The sequence below is a fragment of the Dendropsophus ebraccatus genome, chromosome 5 (assembly GCF_027789765.1).
Source record: "Dendropsophus ebraccatus isolate aDenEbr1 chromosome 5, aDenEbr1.pat, whole genome shotgun sequence".
Lineage (NCBI taxonomy): Eukaryota > Metazoa > Chordata > Amphibia > Anura > Hylidae > Dendropsophus > Dendropsophus ebraccatus.
Genome location: NC_091458.1, coordinates 40,001 through 51,497, shown reverse-complemented (window position 1 = coordinate 51,497; position 11,497 = coordinate 40,001).

Below are 11,497 nucleotides of genomic sequence, written 5' to 3'. Positions count from 1 at the left end.
TGGTTACGGCAATCTGGTGTGGTTACGGGCAATCTGGAGGGGGTCACTGGCAACGTGTGTGAGTTAGAGGCAACGTGCAGTGGTTACGTGCAATATGGGGGGGTTACGGGCAATCGGGGCTGATTACGGACCATCTGGAGGGGCTCACTGGCAATTTGGGGTGGTTACAGGCAACGTGCGGTGGTTATGGGCAACGTGCGGTGGTTATGGGCAATGTGTGGTGGTTATAGGCAACGTGCGGTGGTTATGGGCAACGTGCGGTGGTTATGGGCAACGTGCGGTGGTTATGGGCAACGTGTGGTGGTTAGTGGCAACGTGCGGTGGTTAGTGGCAATGTGCGGTGGTTATGGGCAATGTGCGGTGATTACGTGCAATCTGGGGCGGATATGGGCAACCTGCGGTGGTTACGGGTACTTTGGGGGGGCTAGGGGTAATCTGGGAGTAAAGTGCAATTATTACTATAATAAAAAGTGTGTGTTTTATTTTTTTGTATGTTTTTCACTTTTTGTACTTTATACATTAATTATCACTGTATTACTATGATTACTGTGATATTTTCTATCTCAGTAATCATAGTTCAGTGACAGAGACCAAATTGGTCTCTGTCACTTTAAATTTTCTGAGATAACTGATTCTGGAGCGCATGCGCACTTCAGAATCAGCCTGGACGTCGAGGAGGACGGAGCTCCGTGGATCAGGTAACGTATGTGGGGAAGGGGGGGTGACTGGGGGTGACTGGGGGGGTGGGGGGCGACTTGGGGGGGGCACGGTGACACTTTTTATCCCCTGTCACCAATGATTTATGGTGACAGGGGATAAAAAGTGCTGATCAGCACTGGGAACAGGCGATCGGCGGTATATAGTATATACCGCCGATCGCCTGCTCCGGGACCACACGGGGGGGTCCCCGATCACTGCCCCATGCTCTCCGCTACCTCCGGTGGCGGAGAGCATGGGGCTTTGATCACTAATTAATTTCCATCCCTGTGAACAAACATCGTTTGTTCGCAGGGATGGGGGTGGCCATCTTGGATCTGATGGCCGCCCGGGTAGGGTGATCGGGGGGCTGATCTGGGGTCTGAGGGGACATTTTTCATCTCCCCCCACCGTGGATTCACGGTGGGGGGAGATGAAAACTATCGGCGGCGCCGGTAATGCCCGGTACCGGCGGATCGCCGCTAAAACGGTAGTAGCGGCGATCCGCCGGTATCGGAGGACGAGGGGAGGGGGCCGGGGGACATAGATTGAGTGGCGGTGGGGGGAGGCAGCGTTCTGCAGCCTCCCCCCGCCGCCCGATCGGCGGGGGACACTGAATCTCCCCATAGACGCTGCGGTCGCATTGACCGCGGCGTCTATGGGGTTAACTGCCCGGGGGGGAGCGCGGCTCCCCTCCGGGTAGTGGCAGCAGGAGGATGCTGTGTGACACAGCCTCCTCCTGCTGCCCGATCTCACCTAGGGACAGAGGGGGGAGGCAGGGAAAGCATGACGTCCAGGGACGTCATGATGCATTCTGCCACTGCTTTTCATGACGTCCCTGGACGTCATATTGGGGGAAGGGGTTAATCCTGAGTATGTAATGTCTACAGATTCGCTGCATGTGCTGGGCCAGAATGAAAGCTTTCGCTATCTGGGGATTCAGGTCTCTAGAGACATTCGGCTGTTTAATGAATTGAACACTAAGAAATCAATAGATATAATAGAGAAGAAGATAAATATATGGCAAAGATTTTTGTTGTCAAGAGCGGATAGGATTATTTTGTTGAAATCGGTGGTTCTCCCAAGGTTGCTATATCTATTTTCGGCAGCACCAATATGAATAGAGGATAAAGAATTTAGGAAAATTAGATCACTATTTAACGCATTAATATGGGGAAGAAGAAGAGTAAGGTTAAAACTAGAAAGGTTGTATCCGCCAGTGGATAGGGGAGGACTGGGGGTTCCCGATGTTAAAAAGTATTTCCTCGCATCACAGGTCTACTGGCTTATAAAGATTGAGCATAGCCATCTCCTGAATGGTATTGAGCTGGAAAAAAATGTATGAATACATGGATATCTTCCAGATTTTGGAAACAGTGTGGTTAGATGAGAAAATGTCTCAGGGTAAACCAATGATTGAATCCCTAGTAAAAACTTGGAGTGAACTTAAAAAATGTCTACAAATAGAGGGGGTTCTGGACTTTGCACCGCTCTGGGGAAATTACAAACTGCCGGAGTTAAACAAGATGGGTGTATCTAAAGTTTTGCGGGCAGCAGGGGTTAGTTTAGTGGAGAATATTAGAGCTCCGGGAGGAGGTGTAAAGTCGTGGGAAGAAATTAAGTTGGAATTTAATTTGAACTCGCAAAGCTGGTTGGAGTTTTACAAATTAAAGGATGCCCTGATGTCAACACTTAGAGATAATGGTAAGATATTTGTTGGAACACACGTCTTAGTGGAGAATATAAGAAGTAAAAAAATGTAAATGAAAGAAATTAAGGTGCTATACGAACATCTGAATAAAGAGGGAGAGGCATGTGTTAGAATTAGGGAGAAGTGGCAAGAAGAGATAGGGCAGTTAGAAGAAAATCAGTGGTTGGACATAATAAAAAATATAAAGTCGGTTTCTAAATCAGGGGATCATAGAATTATCCAATTTAACATCATTAATCGCGTTTATTACACTCCGAATTTCCTTTACAAAATAAAGAGAAGAAATGATAATATTTGCCCCAGGTGTGGGAACTCAGGAGCTGGCTTTGTTCATATGTTGTGGGCTTGTGATGCGGTGGAATTATTCTGGCGACAGATACTATCGCGAATTTCTAAAGAAGTAGATCTTATTTTGGAGCCGACACCAGAGTTGGCAATATTGGGAGATACCACAAAGATAACAAAGGGGAAGAATACGAAGAACAAAATTGTAAGATGGTTATTTTATGCAAAACTGGTAATAGTTAGAAATTGGATGTCATCTGTAATTCCAACTGTAAGAATGTGGGAGGTTTGCGTTGAAAAATATGAGAAATGGCAAAACTTCCGAAAGTAGAAAGTGTTCTATAATAAGAGGTGGGAAGAGGTGTGAGATAGGTGGGCTTTGTTGTTTGTTCGTTTTTTTGTTTTTTTTTAGGGGGGGGGGGGATAGGGGTAGGGAGTGGGTGGGTTAGGGGAGGTTTTGTATAGGAGAAGGGGATTAGAATATTAGGATTATTGTATAAGACGATTGTAAATTGTGAATCGTTTTTATGCTGTAGTATACATTATGTGACACGTTTGATGCAGATGTTAAAAACTAAAATAAAGTAATAAAAAAAAAAAAAAAAATGTACATAGTATATTTCAAGCACTGACCATGCTGGAAGAGTTTGGGGGTTCCCATGAGTAATATTAGGGTTCCCAAGTTGACATACATCATATATGCCTTTTACATTACACTGTTTATAATGTGTGATTTTATAGCTGAGTTCACTAGTTCTACTAGGCGTACGCAGGGCATGCTGGGAGTTGTAGTTTGGCGCTGATTTAGAGGGATGGGCAGCCTGCGGCCCTCCGGCTGTTGCAGAACTACAATTCCCATCATGCCTGCATATCCAAAGCTTTTATGATGGAAATTGTAGTTGTGTCGCAGCCGCAGTCCTGCAGGGTTCCCCCATCCCAGATATAGAATCATAAGCACCTATCACAGCTCAGGAACGTCGGCACTGTAAGAGTTAAAATCTCATCCCGGATGACGCGCATGTGCAGTCTTCTCCTGCTCTTAGCGAACTTGACAGGTGCACGACGGTCATTGGTCAACCGTTTGCCGATTAGCCCCGCCCCTTAGCAACAAAGAACGACCTCGTTGGTTACCATGTAAACATTTCTGCTCCAAGATGGCTGCCCCCGTGAAAGTGACAAGAACTTCTCAGCACTACGTGGGTGACGTGAAGAAACAACTCCGCCACGGTAATTAATAAAACGTTGCTTATAAACACGGGGGAAAAAAAAAAGGAAATTTCCCAATTCCAAGATGATCAGGAGTTCCTAGAGGAATGGAACCAATTGCACATGTTACATGCTTCCAACTTAACTAAACTCATGTTGAGACGTACGGACAGAGAATATGCAGAGATTAGTGAGAATTTAATAAAATCTAAGATAGAAACTAAAGACACGCCTTACAGAGGAAAAGTTCACACAATTCCTGAAAAAGGTAGAAAGGCGCATTGTACCTGTACAGACTGAAATTAAAGAGTGGAAACGCAATAAATTTTTACGGGACAAACAGGACTATGCACATAATAAAATATTCAGCTGGAATCAAAAGAAAGGAAAAAGACTGAGACGTAGAAGGAACCAACTTAAATCCGATTATTGGACTACAGACTCGGGTTCTGACTTGAGTCTGGGAGATGATGGACATTCGCGAAAACCTACTCACCGCAACCCAAGCACTCCAGGTGGAGCAGCGGGGGGAGCCCCTTTAGGAGGCGTACAAGAAGGGGGCGCAAGAACCAAAAACATAGGTGTCAAGAGGAAACAGGTCTCTTGGAGACAATGGAGAACCATGCCCTCAACCACACCACAGGTAACACCAGTGAATCTATGAGTCATACTGTGTCAGAGGGTGGACAAAACATGGAGATATTGAATTTAACTGAATATGAGTTAACATCAGATTGCATGTCCCTGTTAAGAAAATGGTTAAATTTTTGCCTTTATCAGGATTTTGACTACAAAGAATTTTGCACTGATTTATACAAGGGAATTAGGAAACTTAATCTGAAGAGATATTTTGCAGTGAAAGGCCACAGTGAGAATGGGACAATTTTGGTGGGGGAAGAACCCTGTAATATCGGCCTGTTGGGGTTTACTATGCGCCCATCCTTTAATAGCCAGGATCACATAGGGTCCATTTACACAGAAAGATTATCTGAAAGGTTATCTGCCAAAGATTTGAAGTCAAAGCCAGAAACAGACTATAAACAGAGATCAGATCATAAAGGAAAGCCTGAGATTTCTCCTTTTTTCAAATCCATTTCTGGCTTTGGCTTTGACAGAGTAATGTGAACAGAGCTCTAGATAGAGCAAGAGGTCTCGCAAGGCATAGATTGGTGAACTCTCCCTCTAATAGAAAAAAACAAACAAACAAAAAAAGAAAATAACAAATAGATAGATGTGTATTTAGTTTTAAACATAGTCCCATGAACCAGATCGTACGTAGTGCTTTAAATAAAAATTGGCACATTTTGTAAAATCGTTATATATATGAAGCTAGTGGGCACCACTAATAATCATGGAGTGCTAAACCAATGCATATAAGTAATACATCATCCTCTCAAAAGAAAAAAAGCATATGCACAAAAAATGGTAGCACATCACAAAAATCTTTATTATAACACTGACATAGATGCAAAGTACCACATAAATATATGAATGTACAGGAGGAGTACAATGAGGGAGACAACACCCCAAATACTGCTCCCTGAGGAAGCCGCTAGACGGCGGAACGCCTGGGGTGATTCCTTATCCCATCTGACTCTCATTCTGTTGGACTGTATATCGTGATCTTTTCCAATTTTCTTTTTTTTCCCTATGCGCCATTATTTGTGGTTATATTTTGTTTTACTGGGTCTCTGTCTAGGTAGAGATATTGGATTTGTGTTATTGTACATACAGTCCAGAGTCAGAGTGGTAGATTATTCCCGGCTGGAACCCCAGCAGGACTTATGGGGACATGTTAGTGTGTCTAATGTAGAGCAGTATTTGGGGTGTTGTCTCCCTCATTTTACTCCTCCTGTACATTCACTTATTTATGTGGTACTTTGTATCTATGTCAGTGTTATAATAAAGATTTTTGTGATGTGCTACCATTTTTTGTGCATATGCTTTTTTTCTTTTGAGAGGATGACATTTTGTAAAATGACGATATCATGAATTCATTGAATTCATTTACACAGGAGCGCCCACTGGTTACATTTAAGCGGTGCACCAACTTACGTGATCAGATGGTGCATGGTAGAATAAGAGATGAGAAGACACACACAGAAAATTGGCTGACAAGGGGGTTAGCTCCAGGAAATTATAAATGTGGATATTGCAATCAATGTAGTTATCTCCAAGCAGTAAAGTGGATACGTGGATGCAGAAATTATGGTTAAAGGCACAATAACCTGTAGAACAGCATACGTAGTATATGCAGTAATGTGTTCTTGTGGTTCTTTCTGTATAGGAAAGACCATAAGACCAATGTGTAGAAAATTCGCTGAACATCAAAGATCTGTCAGAACAAGAAAAGGCTATCCAAGATTAATCAGCCATATGCAAACTGTTCATGCTGGGGATATCTCTAATATGAAATTCATGGGATTGTACAAAGTGGAACCATCTACAAGGGGAGGGGACCAACATAGGGTTCTGCTACAAAAAGAAATGGAATTTATTCCACTGAATGAAAGATCAGATGTTAATGTGATATCGTAAAAATTTATATATTATAGATTGTTGCTGTGATCTGTTACTTACTAATAGCTAAGCAGTTGTGAACTGTACCTTTAGTCACATAGGGAGAGATTTATCAAACATGGTGTAAAATGAAACTGTCTCAGTCGCCCCTAGCAACCAATCAGATTCCACCTTTCAATTTCCAAAGAGTCTGTGAGGAATGAAAAGTGGAATCTGATTGGTTGCCGGGGGCGACTGAGCCAGTTTCACTTTACACCATGTTTGATAAATCTCCCTCATAGTGTTTGTTACAGAAATACCTGTTTTTTTTAATAACACATGTAATTTTCGGGTGTATGTGTCTTTAAGACGTCCATATAAATGGACCAGGTGGAGGAAGTGACGTAGGGTTGTGACGAAGCGCGACCAAGTGTGAAACGATCGTTGCCTTGTCTGTGGTGTACACCATTGTTATGTGTATGGCAAAATAAAGCATATTAGTGGATCGGAAGCGAGTGCCGCATTCTATTTTCTCATGAACTCATCATGGACTCTGTCTGCTGTTGTTGCTGAGCACCGCTGATCCCAAAAGGTGTCCAGGTGAGCCGATTCCACAGTATTGCAAGGGGGTGGAGAGACAGTGCCGTAGCTCCGTTGCTCTGTATAAGCCCACTCATTTACCCTCCAATGGCAGAGGTGCTTCTCAGTGGAGAGCCCTTGAATCTACCCTACGGGTCACTTGCCACACCCGCTCTAACAGAAGCTCACTATGGTCCGCCAAGAAGCTCAGATTGCTCCACAGATCTCTATGTACCAAAAGACCCATTTTACTCTGACCCGGGGACTCCTCTAGAAGATGAAGTTCCCCTGCAGAGATCCACCAGGTCCAATAAAAGACACCCACCTGAGGGACCTGGACTAAAATATGCCCCTTGAGTTGCCCCTCAAACTGTCTATATCCCCTTGATTGAATTATATAAAGTTAGTTTTGATTGTTAGGATTGATTTCAAGCCCTGGAATAATGACCAGTTTCAGTTATCAAAGTTGTAGCACTATGGACAATTGCCTTTGCACTTTTCCAAACTAGTAGTGTGTATTTATATTTTTCAAGTGTTTTTTCATTGATGTGTGTCCCAACTGCCCCATGTTGTGCCTGTGCTCACCCTCTTTGTAACTTCCTCTAGGTGCTATGACGAGGTTGGCTTATTTTAAGTGGAGGAGTATGTAGTGACCTGGTATGGGCCCCTAAGCTTAGTTGCACCTGACTAGGGTAACTCTCTCGGGCTCACACAGATGGGATGAGGTGTCCGCTGTACATAGAGTATTTTCCCACTAGGGGTCACTACTGTGTTTTTTGTGTAACCTGTGTTTTGCACAGCTGAAGTCTTCCAGGGGTTAACAATTGATTTTCACATGTTGCCTTTTGTCCACTCACAGGTGCAGGTGCTTTCCCTCTTATCTTTAACCTATTTCTTTCTATCTCTTCCCTGCACACACAGCCCACCAATCACGGCCAAGGTTATAAAAGACCCCTGAGGTTAGGATCTAGTTCCTGGTGGGTGGAGTTCAGTTCAGTCTAGTTAGTGTGTTGGAGAAGAAGCTAGACAGACAAGTCTCTGGAGAAGCTAAGCCAGAGCCTGACTTTGGCCAGGTCCTCTAACAAGGACTTTTTTTTACTAAGGAAAAAAAGAGAGCAAAAAACAGGGCACCGGCGCTTCGTGTCATAGCAGAGGGTACTGTAGATAATAGGGAGGGAGGTATTGCACTCACCTTGAAGCCAATTGGGCATGATGCATATCCAGAAGGGGTACTGGATGAGTGTGGGTGTCAGGCTGAAGTGGGTGATCGAAGTCACAGCGGCTGCTAGGCTAGATGAACCACCAGACGGGATGCTCCCAGGTAGGGGCCCATATAAAGATGCAGCAAAGTACAAAATGATAAAAAGGAAAAAACGGGTACAGTGACTCCAGCGCTGCTGCTGTAAACCATCAGAGGACTTCAATGTAGTAGAAAACAAAAAAAGGAATTTTATTTAAAGACAAGAGGTTGACATGTGAGAAACCCCAAATGTGCATGACAAGTTTGTTCTGAGGAAGGGAGAGGTTTCTCCCAAAACATGTCAACCTTGTGCCTTTAAATAAAATTCTTTTTTGTTTTCTACTACATTGGAGTCCTCTGATGGTTTTCAGCAGCAGCGCTGGAGTCACTGTACCCATTATTTCCTTTTAATCATTTTGTGCTGCTCTCTACCGCAAAGCACCTTCCTACTACAAGCACCTGATTTCTACCTCAACTGTAAGCACAGTGGCCATGTTTTTGTAGCGCTGAATAACCCCTTTAAATCAGTATACAGGGGTCCGTCCACTTGCCCTCATATCGCCTTCGTATACAGAGGAGATTTTTATATCAGTATACTGACACTAACACTGATATATCACCTCCCTATACAGAGGAGAGTGTTATAGGGTCGGGTGGACAGACCCCTGTATACTGATATAACACTCTCCTCTGTATTGGGAGGTGATATAAGGTCAGGTGGACACCATGCACTCAATGGGGAGTCACCAGACAGATGGCGGAGGCTGCAGATTGAAGGGTTGGGTGCAGACATTTTACTACCATACAATAACAGTTCTGCCATCTCCAAACTTTACTATCAAGTAATGAATGTAATCATTTCCTCTTAAAAACTCAACATCACAGGGCGGAAAGGGGTAATCACCTCCAGCACTGGTTAGGGTCAAAGGGCCATCAGGTGCTGGAACATAACCAGGTGGCTGTACACAGTATGATACTGGAGAGCAATGGGGGGATGGGGTATAACCAGGTGGCTGTACACAGTATGATACTGGAGAGCAATGGGGGGATGGGGTATAACCAGGTGGCTGTACACAGTATGATACTGGAGAGCAATGGGGGGATGGGGTATAACCAGGTGGCTGTACACAGTATGATACTGGAGAGCAATGGGGGGATGGGGTATAACCAGGTGGCTGTACACAGTATGATACTGGAGAGCAATGGGGGGATGGGGTATAACCAGGTGGCTGTACACAGTATGATACTGGAGAGCAATGGGGGGATGGGGTATAACCAGGTGGCTGTACACAGTATGATACTGGAGAGCAATGGGGGGATGGGGTATAACCAGGTGGCTGTATACAACAGTATGGTACTGGAGAGCAATGGGGGGATGGGGTATAACCAGGTGGCTGTATACAACAGTATGGTACTGGAGAGCACTGCTGCCTGGGCCGCCATCAGGGCAGTATTGTCAGTACAGCTGTCAGGGGCTGGGGGCCAAAACTAGAATCCAGGGGGGCCCGCTGAAGCTCCTGACAGCTATACTGCACATTGCTCTTTCCTGTCATAGCTGACAGGCAGGGTCACACACAGAAGCAGGGCCCCCTCCTCACTCTCCTCACTCTCCCCCGGGCCCCTCCCCCACCTCCTCACTAGCTTCTCTGGCTGCTTTCTCTCATGTCGGGACAGAAGAGGAGGAGGGGGAGAGGCCTGGAGCCGGCTGTGTACAGAGGAAGATAAGGACACACCACATGGCCCCTGGAGTATCCATGAGAAGAGTGTAAGTGCAGTGTTTGTGTCTCTGTGTAATTGTGCATATTACAGCTAAAAGATGATGTAAGAGGCTTATGATGTTCTGCAGCAGCTGAGGTGTATGATGTTCTGCAGCAGCAGCTGAGGTGTGTATGAGGAGGTTCTGCATCAGCTAAGGTGTATGATGTTCTGCAGCAGCAGCTGAGGTGTGTGAGGAGGTTCTGCATCAGCTAAGGTGTATGATGTTCTGCAGCAGCAGCTGAGGTGTGTATAAGGATGTTCTGCATCAGCTAAGGTGTATGATGTTCTACAGCAGCAGCTGAGGTGTAGGAAGAGGTTCTGCATCAGCTAAGGTGTATGAGGTTCTGCAGCAGCTGAGGTGTATGAGGAGGTTCTGCATCAGCTAAGGTGTATGATGTTCTGCAGCAGCAGCTGAGGTGGTATGAGGATGTTCTGCATCAGCTAAGGTGTATGATGTTCTGCAGCAGCTGAGGTGTGTATAAGGAGGCTCTGCATCAGCCAAGGTGTATGATGTTCTGCGCAGCTGAGGTGTGTATAAGGATGTTCTGCATCAGCTAAGGTGTATGATGTTCTACAGCAGCAGCTGAGGTGTATTAGGAGGTTCTGCATCAGCTAAGGTGTATGATGTTCTGCAGCAGCAGCTGAGGTGTATTAGGAGGTTCTGCATCAGCTAAGGTGTATGATGTTCTGCAGCAGCAGCTGAGGTGTAGGAGGAGGTTCTGCATCAGCTAGGGTGTATGAGGTTCTGCAGCAGCTGAGGTGTATGAGGAGGTTCTGCATCAGCTAAGGTGTATGATGTTCTGCAGCAGCTGAGGTGGTATGAGGATGTTCTGCATCAGCTGAGGTGTATGATGTTCTGCGCAGCTGAGGTGTGTATAAGGAGGCTCTGCATCAGCCAAGGTGTATGATGTTCTGCGCAGCTGAGGTGTATGAGGAGGCTCTGCGTCAGCTAAGGCAGTGATTTTCAACCTTTTTTGAGCCGCGGCACACTTTTTATACTTAAAAAATCCCGGGGCACACCACCAACCAAAATGGCACAAAATGACACTAAAACAGGACATATTATACATATAGTTAATAATATAGATTCTAAATGTATTTATACTCAGTGTGAAACCTGGGCCTGTTTTCTTCTCCCCCCTGTGCTTCTCTCCTGTGCTTCTCTCCACCATACTTCTCCCCCCTGTGCTTCTCTCCTGTGCTTCTCTCCACCATACTTCTCCCCCCTGCTTCTCTCCTGTGCTTCTCTCCACCATACTTCTCCCCCCTGCTTCTCTCCTGTGCTTCTCTCCACCATACTTCTCCCCCCTGCTTCTCTCCTGTGCTTCTCTCCACCATACTTTTCCCCCCTGCTTCTCTCCACCATACTTCTCCCCCCTGCTTCTCTCCCCCCTGCTTCTCTCCTGTGCTTCTCTCCCCTGTTTCTCCCCCATCCCCAGGTTTCTCTCCCCCATTGTTTTCTCCTGTTTCACAGGCGCACCATAGTTTGGGAAACTTTCCCCGCGGCACACCCGACCATGTGT